Source organism: Macaca thibetana, chromosome 4 (assembly GCF_024542745.1).
Source record: "Macaca thibetana thibetana isolate TM-01 chromosome 4, ASM2454274v1, whole genome shotgun sequence".
Lineage (NCBI taxonomy): Eukaryota > Metazoa > Chordata > Mammalia > Primates > Cercopithecidae > Macaca > Macaca thibetana.
In genome coordinates this window covers 76,053,647-76,067,021 of record NC_065581.1, presented here as the reverse complement: position 1 = coordinate 76,067,021, position 13,375 = coordinate 76,053,647, and the positions used below count along the sequence as shown (strand labels likewise).

The following is a 13,375-nucleotide window of genomic DNA, read 5'->3' as shown; positions in this document are numbered from 1 at the left end:
GATAGGTGAGCTATGTAATTCGTCTCTTGTGAGGCCCAGTTGCTTAATTAATTTTTTTTTTTTTGAGGCAGAGTCTCGCTGTGTCGCCAGGCTAGAGTGCAGTGAGCCGAGATTGCGCTACTGCACTCTAGCCTGGCGACACAGCGAGACTCTGCCTCAAAAAACCCGCCTCCTGGGTTCAAGTGATTCTCCTGCCTCAGCTTCCCGAGTAGCTGGGACTACAGGCATGCACCACCACACCCAGATTTTTTTTTTTTTTTTTTTTTTTTGTATTTTTAGTAGGAACAGGGTTTCACCATGTTGACCAGGGTGGTCTTGATCTCTTGACCTCGTGTTCCACCTGCCTCAGCCTCCCAAAGTGCTAGGATTACAGGTGTGAGCCACTGTACCTGGCCTGCTTTATTGTTTAAATTGTTTGTATATAAATAAATGTATAAAAATAAAAATATATATACATATGTATTTATATATATATTTAGTGGGCCAAAAATATTATGAACCAGTGGTACTAGAGTTCCACTTAGGGAACTGGGCACTGTCTTCATTTAGAAAAAATGCCTTGATAAGCTTTTCTGAGTGTGGAAGGTGAGGCCTTGAGCATAAGATCCAGAAGGTGACTGCAATACAAAGAAGTAACTAAACAGTTATGTACAAAGAAATGAAGAGATGTGGGAGCAGAAATGCCAGAAAGGCAAGGGCGTGGAATTAGAGAAAAGGGCATGCAAGATAGATAGGAGGCTGAATCCTGTGGAGAAGGAGACAAATGCCTTGATAGCAATAGTGGCCAAGAACTTTAAATACCACAGAAGTCTAATTTACAATGTTTAGTTGTTGGCATCTTGGCAATGTAACAATGTGACTGTATTGCATAGTGGTTTGGGAGAAATCTAGGAAAGAAGCTATGTGTATAACAAAGATAAGGAGCATCTGCAAAGGGCAAGACATGTGAGATCAAGAGTTCAGCAAAAGTAGAAGACACAGTCAATTATGAGAAAGCAAGTCCATAGGATTAAGAGACAATGGAATTTCCCACAGGAGCCTGTCTCAGAGGATGAGATTCCAGTTGACAGATCAGATAACTGGATTGACAGAATGGTTGTGCAGATATTTAAAGGTTTGCAGCACAATGCTTGACATGTGGCAGTAAAAACTTAACAATGCACTGAACTGCAATGGTCTTGTATAGTCTGGCATCATCACTTTTGGAGCTGAGACAGCCTTAGCTTTAAGGATTATTTCTGAGCAAATTAGTACAGAAGTTTTGATGGAACAAAACTCTTCTGTGATTTCTAACAAAGCATGGAGGAAAACTGCTTATCTGCAAATGGCATTCACCCAGTTAAGAGACAGTACCTGTGAGACGAAAAGGTTTAACTGAAGTTGTGTGTCCATGAGGATGAAGTTATGACATGTCATCTTTTTCCCCCAGACTTTTATCCTTCTCATACAAAGCATAAATTATACTTCTCATACAAAGCTAGAGACTATAATATACTGTGAGAACCATAGAAGATTGCCCGAAGGAGACTTACGTTAGATAAATAACATTCAGGGAATGACAATAGAACTGAAAAAGAAACTATATTCTCTTGGAAGCATGTTCATAAAATTCAGTACATTCAAGAATACTGATTAATAAGATATAGAGATGGATGAAGTGCTCCTGAGATGCAATTAATATAAAAATAGAGAAAACACATAGCAAATGACTAGTAGTATCCTTGGAATCTGCTCCTTTTCACAACCATAATCATTATTCTGTCATAGTCATAGTTTTCCTGTCTCTTTGCTTCCAGACTTTCCTTCCTGAACCAGTTGTCTAATTCAGTGGCCACTAAAAGAAATTTGATCATTGGTATCAGCAATTTTGAATCTAAAGTGATCTTTCATATCAAATTTAAATTTCAAATCTGTGAACTTCAGGGTTTCCTATGAATGGTTCCAGCACTTTTTATCTTACTAATCTTTTGGTGTACCTTGATTTCCATCTCATTTATAGCCAGATTAGTTTAATGGTTTTCATATACATGTAACTATTTTATCTGCACTTCATAGCCAACTCACTAGTCATCTGTCCAGAAGAAAATGTTCTAATTTCCTATTAGTCATTCCATGTTCTGTCCTTCCCCTTATTACAATTAATTTTTGTTCACTCAGAAATATCAGGGATTAAATGATTCTGAATTTTTGGGCAATGTGGCTGATTTAATGTAAGTAGTCTACACAAATTATCAACATTAAATGAATTATTTTATAATAGAATCCTTAATGATAATGTTAAAACATAATAAAATTTCTATTTTATAATAGAATCCTTAATGATGATGTTAAAACATAATAAAATAAAACATAATAATTCAAAAGAAACTTCAGAATGTTATAGTGACTTAGGCTCATCAATACAAGCAATAATTGTAATTCAATAGTATTGCAAAATAAACCTGATTGTTAAGATGTTCTAGGTGATTCTGGCTTCAGGATAAATAAGAGATAAATAAATATTTTGAGAGGTAACAGACACTAATCCTGCTAGACTGTAATTATTTATTAAACATCCTGGGGACTTATGTATTTGACTACTCAGCATTTTGGCAACGAATAACCCACCCCATTTGTTCTGTACTTTTTGCTTATTTGTTGAAAGTTGATTTCAAGTCTCATAGATATATTATTTAATGATGCAAAGGGAACTTTTGGTTGTCTAAACTGATTTTCCCAACACTGCTCTTTTGTAATGGTGGGAGAGGACAGAAGATTCAATTCCTGTCATCTCTTGCTCATTTGCCTAATCCTTCTTCTGAGGTAGGTGTACATACTGAGATAGTGACCATTTTTGTGAGTTCTGCAACGTTGCCTGGAAAAAGCCTGGGCTTTGGTGTCCTACAGAACTGTGAATGCCATTTTCTAGGTCTGTGACACTGTAAAATTTAAGTGTTTCTGAGAGCCAGTTTTTCAACTATAAAATAGAGATAAAATTTACCAGTTGCAGAGACTGTTAATGCTCACCAATATCCATGTGTTTTCATTTTCTTCCTGGGCACAGTTAAACTATATTTTCAGCTTCCCTTGTAGGTTGGTGTCTTCATTGCTGACTTCTGGCACTGGAATGTGGGTGGAAATAAAGTGCACCACTTCCTGACTTAGCTCATGAAAATCTTCCATGTGCCCTCTTCTTTAGCTGGCTGACTGGAGAGGACTCCAGAGTCCTATGAGAATGAATAGCTAAGACAGAAGAGGCCTGAGTCAAAGTTTGCTGCCAGTCCCTTGCCACCCCGATCATTGGCAAACAAGAATTAGTATTTATTTTATTAAGGCACTGAAACTTGGGGGATGTTTGTTTCAGCAGTTAGCCAACCCTGATTAATACACTTCATTGGATTATTAGGAAGATTACATGAGGAAGTTTTGTAAAGTGCCTGATATAAATTAGGTGTTTGGTAAATGATAGTTATCATCACCCTCATCCTTTACACATATAAACAGGTAAGCATTCAGGCATTGCAGGTGCTAAGAATTACCCACATGACCAGATTCTAAAGGATCTGAACTGGCAGAACTGAAATTTTGCTGCCACTATTATAATTAGACCCATTGTTACAATTTCCCCTATTTTTTAGTTGTATAGGTGGATAATTCATTTAGTGATAGATTTTGAGGTTATATGTTTCATTCCTTTATTGGCTTATTAATTTTATCTAGTATAATCTTAACATATAAGACCCCTAACTTAATTTGTATATCTTATACCTGTAATTGTGTTTATTCAAGAGCTAGGAGAGAGAGACGAGATCAATGATGTTCAACAGAAATCTAATCCAAGCCACATATTTGATTTAAAATTTTCTAGTAGTCACATTAAAAAAGGTAAAGAAAAAACCAGGTAAAATGAATTTTAATAGTATATTATTTAACCTAAGATTTCTAAAATATTTCAACATGTAATAAATATTATTTGTATTCTTTTTTGGTGCTGATTCTGAAATCAGTATGTGTTTTAAACTGACAGCACATCTCAATTGGACTAGCCTAATTTCAAGTGCTCAATAGTAACATTTATATAGTAGCTACCATATTAGACAGTTCAACAATAGATAATTCAGAAAAGACCTATTACTACAGCTGAAATAAATGGGAAACATCAAAGTCACATGCCACTGATACTGGATTTGCCACATTTTCTTTGTACATGAAGGATAGCTTATTTTTATTGTTCTGGGAAAACAGATGAGGATCACATCACCAGGATGCTCATCCAGGAGATGAGCATTTTACATATGAGATGTTATTTATTGGGAGACATAAGTCCTGAAACTTCACTGTAGCTCCACTTTCTGTGGTACTTTGCATATAGAAGTCTCTTGCTGAGAGTCATTCATGGAGGTGATCAATGTTCACATAATTATGTGCTCAATATTAATATATTTATAATAAAATATGTATATCTCTTACAAGAAGCCTAACATTCTGAGCTCATATCCTATGGGAACCCATGAACCTGAAATACAATAACCCTAAAATTTAAAAGCAATAAAAGTTTTATTTTTCTTAGGAATAACTGTTGGTTATTACTGTTGGTCTCAATTTTTAAAGGAAATTTATTTTTATAAATAAAATATGGACTTTAGAAATCTGTGTATTGAAATACACATCTATCTTTGTTTCAATTATAGTGCAGAAACTAGTCATTTTCCAGTATACAAAAGGTAAAACAGAGTTTAGTTCAAAGACATTGGATTTACCATTGTAAACAATGTTTGAATACAGTAGTATGGTTAAAGATGACAGGTAGTCACTTCTGGGAGGGAATAATATGTTGCAAGTTTGAAAGAGTATGGTTATTCAAGATGTCATATCATGAGAAGGAAATAGTGTCTGATATTGAAAGCACTGAAAGAGAATTGAACATATTGTGCTAGAGAAACAAGAGATACATCTAATGCTTAGGAAAGATAGGGTTTTAGGACCCCTTCCTTATACCTTATACAAAAAATCAACTGAAGATGGATTAAAGACTTAAATATAAAACCCCAAATTACAAAAACCCTGGGATGCAACCTAGGTAATACCATCCTGGACATAGGAATGGGCAAAGATTTCATGACAAAGACCAAAATAAAGTGCAGCAAGAGAAAAAATTGACAAGTGGGACCTAATTAAACTTAAGAGCATCTGCACAGCAAAAGAAACAATCAATAGAATAAACAGACAGCCTACATTCTGGGAGAAAGTATTTGCAAACTATGCATCTGACAAAGGTCTAATAGCCAGCATCTATAAGGAACTGAAACCAATTTACAAGAGAAAAACAACCCCATTGAAAAGTGGGCAAAGGATGTGAACAGACACTTTTCAAAAGAAGACATACATGGGCCAACAGACATATGAGAAAAAGCTCAATATAACTGATCAAGGCCATCCTGGCCAACATGGTGAACCCTGTCTCTACTAAAAATACAAAAAATTAGCTGGGCATGGTGGTGCATGCCTGTAATCCCAGCTTCTCGGGAGGCTGAGGCAGGAGAATTGCTGTAACCAGGTAGTCGGAGGTTGCAGTGAGCCAAGATTGCACCACTGCACCCCAGCCTGGCAACAGAGAGTGAGACTCTATCTTAAAAAAAAAATACGGATTCACTTTTGCAGTTTTTTAGAGACTACTTGATGTGACACCTCCCCTGGGCTTGCTGTGGGCCTCTTGGAAGATAGAGCTAGATTAACTCCTTGACTTAAAGGGCAACAGACTATATAAAGTCTCTTTACAGACGGAGTAGGGAGAGTAATGAACAACTTTTTGATTTCTAGTGAGAAGACAGAAGATAAAGCAATGGAACTGTTCTTAGCTTTGTTTGCCACAACTCTTCAAAGTTTAATTTTAGATTCAGTGCATTTATTCATAGAGCATGAAACATATAATCATGCCTTTTACTAATTGCAGATACTTAAAATTATATGTTTTTTACCTACTGTGTTATGGTCAATTTGAAAAAGAATGATTTCATTATATATTATTGTCTGCAGATTCCCTGTACTATTCTAGGATGATATGACATATTATCATTACTAAATATAGCACTAATTATTGATGCTCCCTATGGTATTTAAGACTAATTTAATTATAATGTTCCCCTAAATTCATATGTTAATAAAGCAGAATAAACTGATTACATTTAAATGTACAAGCTTATGCTACTAGAAACAATTGTTTTCTAAATTCCTTAATTTATTAAAAAAATAACGATGGCTCTCTTAAGGAGCCATTTGTGCACTGAGTATAGAAAGGTGTATAACTGTGTTAAAATTTAAGGTAATGAATATTTTTATAGCTTCCTTATCCCCTAAACACTTCTGTATTGACTGGTTTACATACAGAAAATGACACCTTTTCCTGCTGACCAGAACCTTCTTCAGATTGTCTAGTGACTTAGGAGACCTTAAACAGACATTCTTAAGCAGTAGTTCCCAACATAGTTACTTTGTAAGTTATGTTCTTTAAATGTCATGGTTCTTCACATGATTGTAGATGTGTATTAAAGAACTTGCTTCCCCAGGGTCCATGTGCCAGCTTGTTGTTATTTTCCCCAGTTATTCAGAGTTCCCCATAGGAGGTTTGTACTTTCCAGCCCCAGGGTTGGCCATGTGCTTTTCTTTAACTAATGGGAACATGAATGACTTATATGTTGTCTGACCATAAACTTTACTTGCCATCAGTCATTTCACCATTGCTCTTTTCCCTGTGGCACAAGAATGGTGTGTCATAGAGAATGTTCCTTCAGCCTGCATCCTGGAATGAAGAAAATGTGGAACAGAGTCACAGCCCACCTGCAGTCAATATGGAACATAGGCTGGAAATAAACGTTCTCTTTTATAAAACAACAGGATTTGAGGGTTGATTTTTACCACAGCAGAAACTTGCAAAATCTTACTGCTCAGACTATAATTGCAGCTCTTGTTGAAACAAAAAAAGGAAACTTAGGTGGTCATCTAACTCACTTCTATTCTACCAACCTGCACTTCAGCCTGCAGTTGCTTGGGTCCAATCCACTCCTATTTTTTGCTCTTGAGGATTTGAACTGAGAGGCACAGAATGTTGTGTTCAATTATGATGACCTCAAGCTGAAAGGTTTTGTAGGGCAAGGGTTACAGTTGGCTCCACAAGCTGAAGTCATGAGTAAGCAGAAGGTATAAGTGAGCAGAGGAAGCTGATGTGCAGATCATAATAACAGTCAGCATTTATTGAGAAGTTACTTTAGGCCAAACATTTCTCCAAGCACACCCCATGTATAATCTCCTTTAATTTTCATATCCATGCTATGGACAGGGCCAAATTGAGACTTACAGCTGCAATAAGCACTGAAAAGATTATGGTGTTTTGTTGCCACTCCTGCAATGTAAGCACAAACCCAAGATAATTTCATATAATACCTATTATATTACAAAATCACCACTTTAATGACCATATGGATGCTTTTTCATATCAATTTTTTTCAAAATATTTTCTCACTTCATCTTGATTCCCCTGCTTTGCTGGTGCATGGAGCACATTCTTATTCTGCCTATTGGGTAATATATGACTGCTTATGAGGTAGGTGCTGATTATTATTCCACTTTACAAGTAAAGAAATCGAATCTTCAAGAGGTTGCATAGATGTCTATGGTCATATACATACTAGGCGCTGGAATTGAAATTCAAACTTGGATCTATTATCATAGATACAAAAATCAGTGCACTTAGCCACAGTGGAAGAAAAGATGAAGCTTAGGAAGCCCCTGGGAGACACCGAGAAGAACCTCTGCTCCTCATTTTCCAGTTTCTAACTCTTACGTGGCCTGCCTATGGTTAATATACTGCTCTTATATGTGCACTGGAGGTGAGGAGAGAAGAGAGAAGTCAAAGAAAATGCCCTCATTTGTCTATCTTTAGGGTTACTCTTCGTTTGAGGTATCCTAAAACAATACTGCTTGTTTCTTAATAAGTATTTAGTGGAAACGCATTTAGGGTTTGTCCAAGCCCTCTTTCTTATTACGCCACAGATGGAAGTCTAGGCAGCTAGGCCAAGGTGGGCTGAATGATAGCTATGCAGATTGTACAAATACTTGGCAACTAAGACTTTGTCACCTAGTCAAGCTTATTGTGCCTGACTGGCTCTTCTCTCCCTTAAAATAAAAAGTCCTGTCTTGCGTCGTTTCTCAGTCCCTCAAGCAAAATTTCTCTAAGGTTTAGTGACTCAGTTTCCCAGATATTTGCATATTTCTGAGCCCAAGTGGTAGTGTTAAGAATATTTATTTTTGAATTAGACTGCTGTCAACATCATTTGCTAGCCAGAGGACCTTGAGTAAATTACTCTTTTAAGGAACTACCGCATAGGGTTATTGGGAAGCTTGGGTGAGGCTTTCTGGTATAGGCTGAGCATAGGCTAAACATGGGCTGCTTTGTTATTTATTATCGACATGTGCTTTATGTGTCTACAAACTGATAATCTCTTGAAATAACTGAGGTCCACGCTTTCCAACCCAATAGTTTAGAAAACCTAGAGTCTCAGTTTATCTAAATGGATTAAACCTTTAAGGTAATTTTGATTTATCTCTTAAAAGGGAGTTGGAATATTGTTAAGGACCTTCTAAGTCAAGTCTCCCTTGAAGGCCCCTTTGTTACCACTGATATTAGTGAACAGTGTCCAGCTTCATGGTGGTGGCATCGTGGGAAGGAACATGAGGTCCTTACTCTGATTGCAACTGTGTTCATTCTGGCTAGGAATTTCTCATAGGGAATAAAATTCAGGGCGTTCAGCTGTCTAGTATCTTGAGGCTATACAACATGAAGTTTTGCCAAATCCCTCCCCTTCACCCTTCATGGGTTTTTGGCAGTTGGTTATAGAGCAAGGAACTTCACCTGTAATCACATGGCAGGGACCAAGAATTCTAGGTTCTTTATCATCTGCAGGTGCAGCCCCTCAGGTATTACGCAGCTGCAGTGAGGGGTGTTTAAAGCAGGAAACATATCTACTAGAGTTTAGACAAGTGATTATCAGACTTTTGTGTGTGTCAGAATCAACTGGAGGGTTTGTAAACATAGATTGCTGATCTCTGACCCCTGAGTTTCTGATCCATTAGCTGTGGGTTGGGCCTGAAATTTTGCATTTCCAGCAAGTTCCCAGGATATAAAGTTGCTGATCCAGACACCTAGAAATATTTCTCTATTAATATTTGTATTATGTCCTCTCTTCATAGGATTTTACCACTCAAATATCTTTTTATAAACCAATGTGATATCAGATATGCATATAGTTGACTGGCAGACATGGTTGCATAAAATCTATTGATGGGGACTTGTTTTACTGAATTTTCTATCAAATCATGTAACAATGACATTTATCTATATGCTCACTGTTTTACATTTATTTATAAACATTAAATGGAAGTATATTTGGGTGAAGTACAAAGATAGATAAAATTAGGTTAACAATATGAAACATATTTTCAAGAAGTGTAATTCAGTTTTACTCTTGGGGAACGTATTTTTATAGAAATAAAAGTAAATCATGTCCTAATCTGAGAGGCCTGAAATAACGCTGCTGAAATTTATATACTTTGTTGTACATGAATGAGACTATTAGAAATGTTTACTCCCAAGAAGTCTAGGTTCAAGATATATATATATTAAAAAAAGCAGCAGAAACCTCTGCAGACACAAACGACTCTGTCTGACAGCTTTGAAGAGAGCAGTGGATCTCCCAAAATGGAGGTTGAGATCTGAGAATGGACAGACTGCCTGCTCAAGTGGGTCCCTGACCCCTGAGTAGCCTAACTGGGAGACATCCCCCACTAGGGGCAGACCGACACCCCACACCTCACACAATGGAGTACACCCCTGAGAGGAAGCTTCCAAAGCAAGAATGAGACAGGTACACTCGCTGTTCAGCAATATTCTATCTTCTGCAGCCTCTGCTGCTGATACCCAGGCAAACAGGGTCTGGAGTGGACCTCAAGCAATCTCCAGCAGACCTACAGCTGAGGGTCCTGACTGTTAGAAGGAAAACTAACAAACAGGAAGGATACCCACACCAAAACCCCATCAGTACGTCACCATCATCAAACACCAGAGGCAGATAAAACCACAAAGATGGGGAAAAAGCAGGGCAGAAAAGCTGGAAATTCCAAAAATAAGAGCGCATCTCCCCCTGCAAAGGAACGCAGCTCATTTCCAGCAATGGATCAAGGCTGGACGGAGAATGACTTTGACGAGACGAGAGAAGAAGGCTTCGGTTCATCAAACTTCTCAGAGCTAAAGGAGAAATTACGTACCCAGCACAAAGAAACTAAAAATCTTGAAAAAAGAGTGGAAGAATTGATAACTAGATTAATTAATGCAGAGAAGGCCATAAACGAACTGACAGAGATGAAAACCATGACACGAGAAGTACGTGACAAATGCACAAGCTTCAGTAACCGACTCGATCAACTAGAAGAAAGAGTTATCAGCGATTGAGGATCAAATGAATGAAATGAAGTGAGAAGAGAAACCAAAAGAAAAAAGAAGAAAAAGAAATGAACAAAGCCTGCAAGAAGTATGGGATTATGTAAAAAGACCAAATCTATGTCTGATTGGGGTGCCTGAAAGTGAGGGGGAAAATGGAACCAAGTTGGAAAACACTCTTCAGGATATCATCCAGGAGAACTTCCCCAACCTAGTAGGGCATGCCAACATTCAAATCCAGGAAATACAGAGAATGCCACAAAGATACTCCTCGAGAAGAGCAACTCCAAGACACATAATTGCCAGATTCACCAAAGTTGAAATGAAGGAAAAAATCTTAAGGGCAGCCAGAGAGAAAGGTCGGGTTACCCACAAAGGGAAGCCCATCAGACTAACAGCAGATCTCTCAGCAGAAACTCTCCAAGCCAGAAGAGAGTGGGGGCCAATATTCAACATTCTTAAAGAATTTTAAACCCAGCATTTCATATCCATGCAACTAAGTTTCATAAGTGAAGGAGAAATAAAATCCTTTACAGATAAGCAAATGCTTAGAGATTTTGTCACCACCAGGCCTGCCTTACAAGAGACCCTGAAGGAAGCACTAAACATGGAAAGGAACAATCGGTACCAGCCATTGAAAAACATGCGAAAATGTAAAGACCATCGAGGCTAGGAAGAAACTGCATCAACTAAAGAGCGAAATAACCAGTTAATGTCATAATGGCAGGATCAAGTTCACACATAACAATCTTAACCTTAAATGTAAATGGACTAAATACTCCAATTAAAAGACACAGACTGGCAAACTGGATAAAGAGTCAAGACCCATCAGTCTGCTGTATTCAGGAGACCCATCTCACACGCAGAGACATACATAGGCTCAAAATAAAGGGATGGAGGAAGATCTACCAAGCAAATGGAGAACAAAAAAAAAAAAAAAAAAAAAAAAAAAAAAAAAAAAAAAGCAGGGGTTGCAATCCTAGTCTCTGATAAGACAGACTTTAAACCATCAAAGATCAAAAGAGACAAAGAAGGCCATTACATAATGGTAAAGAGATCAATTCAAAAGAAAGAGCTAACTATCCTAAATATATATGCACCCAATACAGGAGCACCCAGATTCATAAAGCAAGTCCTTAGAGACTTACAAAGAGACTTAGACTCCCATACAATAATAATAAGAGACTTCAACACCCCACTGTCAACATTAGACAGATCAACGAGACAGAAAGTTAACAAGGATATCTAGGAATTGAACTCATCTCTGCAGCAAGCAGACCTAATAGACTCTCCACCCCAAATCAACAGAATATCAAGCAGTCAACAGAACAGCAAGCAGACCTAATAGAACTCTCCACCCCAAATCAACAGAATATACATTCTTCTCAGCACCACATCGCACTTATTCCAAAATTGACCACATAATTGGAAGTAAAGCACTCCTCAGCAAATGTACAAGAACAGAAATTATAACAAACTGTCTCTCAGACCACAGTGCAATCAAACTAGAACTCAGGACTAAGAAACTCAATCAAAACCGCTCAACTACATGGAAACTGAACAACCTGCTCCTGAATGACTACTGGGTACATAACGAAATGAAGGCAGAAATAAAGATGTTCTTTGAAACCAATGAGAACAAAGATACAACATACCAGAATCTCTGGGACACATTTAAAGCAGTGTGTAGAGGGAAATTTATAGCACTAAATGCACACAAGAGAAAGCTGGAAAGATCTAAAATTGACACCCTAACATCACAATTAGAAAAACTAGAGAAGCAAGAGCAAACACATTGAAAAGCTAGCAGAAGGCAAGAAATAACTAAGATCAGAGCAGAACTGAAGGAGACAGAGAGACAAAAAACCCTCCAAAAAATCAATGAATCCAGGAATTGGTTTTTTGAAAAGATCAACAAAATTGATAGACCACTAGCAAGACTAATAAAGAAGAAAAGAGAGAAGAATCAAATAGACGCAATAAAAAATGATAAAGGGGATATCACCACTGACACCACAGAAATACAAATTACCATCAGAGAATACTATAAACACCTCTACACAAATAAACTATAAAATCTAGAAGAAATGGATAATTTCCTGGACACTTACATCCCAAGACTAAACCAGGAAGAAGTTGAATCCCTGAATAGACCAATAGCAGGCTCTGAAATTGAGGCAATAATTAATAGCCTACCAACTAAAAAAAGTCCAGGACCAGATGGATTCACAGCCGAATTCTACCAGAGGTACAAGGAGTAGCTGGTACCATTCCTTCTGAAACTATTCCAATCAATAGAAAAAGAGGGAATCCTCCCTAACTCATTTTATGAGGCCAACATCATCCTGATACCACAGCCTGGTAGAGACACAACAAAAAAAGATAATTTTAGACCAATATCCCTGATGAACATTGATGCAAAAATCCTCAATAAAATACTGGCAAACCGGATCCAGCAGTACATCAAAAAGCTCATCCACCATGGTCAAGTTGGCTTCATCCCTGGGATGCAAGGCTGGTTCAACATACGCAAATCAATAAACATAATCCAGCATATAAACAGAACCAAAGACAAAAACCACATGATTATCTCAATAGATGCAGAAAAGACCTTTGACAAAATTCAACAGCCCTTCATGCTAAAAACGCCCAATAAATTCGGTATTGATGGAATGTATCTCAAAATAATAAGAGCTATTTATGACAAACCCACAGCCAATATCATGCTGAATGGGCATAAACTGGAAAAATTCCCTTTGAAAACTGGCACAAGACAGGGATGCCCTCTCTCACCACTCCTATTCAACATAGTGTTGGAAGTTCTGGCTAGGGCAATCAGGCAAGAGAAAGAAATCAAGGGTATTCAGTTAGGAAAAGAAGAAGTCAAATTATCCCTGTTTGCAG

General features: G+C 37.5%; 1 long non-coding RNA gene across 2 annotated transcripts in view; it reads left to right on the top strand.

Moving 5' to 3' along the window:
- LOC126953020 (uncharacterized) overlaps nucleotides 1-13,375 on the top strand; it is a 74,877-nt gene that overhangs the window by 24,979 nt on the left and 36,523 nt on the right. The gene's annotated exons all lie outside the window — the stretch shown is intronic.